Source organism: Schistocerca serialis, chromosome 2, assembly GCF_023864345.2.
Source record: "Schistocerca serialis cubense isolate TAMUIC-IGC-003099 chromosome 2, iqSchSeri2.2, whole genome shotgun sequence".
In the NCBI taxonomy this organism is placed as follows: domain Eukaryota; kingdom Metazoa; phylum Arthropoda; class Insecta; order Orthoptera; family Acrididae; genus Schistocerca; species Schistocerca serialis.
The window spans coordinates 923,918,327-923,919,257 of record NC_064639.1 but is presented as its reverse complement, the minus strand read 5'-3'; the positions used below and the strand labels follow the sequence as shown (position 1 = coordinate 923,919,257).

General features: G+C 46.1%; 1 pseudogene; it reads right to left on the bottom strand.

Moving 5' to 3' along the window:
• Positions 1 to 456: 456 nt before the first annotated feature.
• Positions 457 to 574, bottom strand: LOC126459397 (5S ribosomal RNA; annotated as a pseudogene).
• Positions 575 to 931: the final 357 nt, after the last annotated feature.

Here is a 931-nt window from a genome sequence, read left to right as displayed (position 1 = left end):
ATTTCTCGAATTCGATATTTATTTATTTAATGTCATCAAAGATACATATTACATCGAGCTAGACAATTTAAGCAACAGGGTATTACGCTTGGCAAAACATACATTTCACCTGAAATACATGACAGTAAATTTACTACCGGGTGGTTGTAATTAAACTTTCCCTATTTAACACGTTATAATATGGAAACTAATTACCGTATGAGGACCAAAATTCGTAGCATTAATGTCAAGGATATAAAAAAACTAAACTCTTCCAGAACAGGCCATGAAGGCCCAATGCTACTGACCGGCCGCCGTGTCATCCTCAGCCCACAGGCGTCACTGGATGCGGATATGGAGGGGCATGTGGTCAGCACACCGCTCTCCCTGTCGTATGTCAGTTTCCGATACCGCAGCCTCTACTTCACAATCAAGTAGCTTCTCAGTTTGCCTCACAAGGGCTGAGTGCACACGGCTTGCCAACAGCGCTCGGTAGACCGGATGGTCACCCATCCTAGTGCTAGCCCAGCCCGACAGCTCTTAACTTCGGTGATCTGACGGGAACCGGTGTTACCGCTGCGGCAAGGCCGTTGGCAAGTCGAGGATATGGGGAAGAGTAATAATGCAGAATCAGTTCACTTGAAACACTTTTAATGTGCTGCTACAGTACATCGTACCATTAGATACCGGTACCATTGCTGCTACAAAAGGAGCTCAAATGGCGCCCATCAGTGTCCAGAAGAGTCTGAAAGCTCAGGATTGCATTCTCCATAACTGAACGAAGCATGTCTACAGGTATGGTGGCTACATCTCTTGGTATGTTGCGCTTCAGATCAGCACAGGTGTAAATATTTCCCTCGTAAACCCTGTCCTTCAGGTAGCCCCACAACCAGAAATAACATGGAGTGAGATCACGTGATCGTGTTGGCCAAGCATTTGGAAACGATCGCTG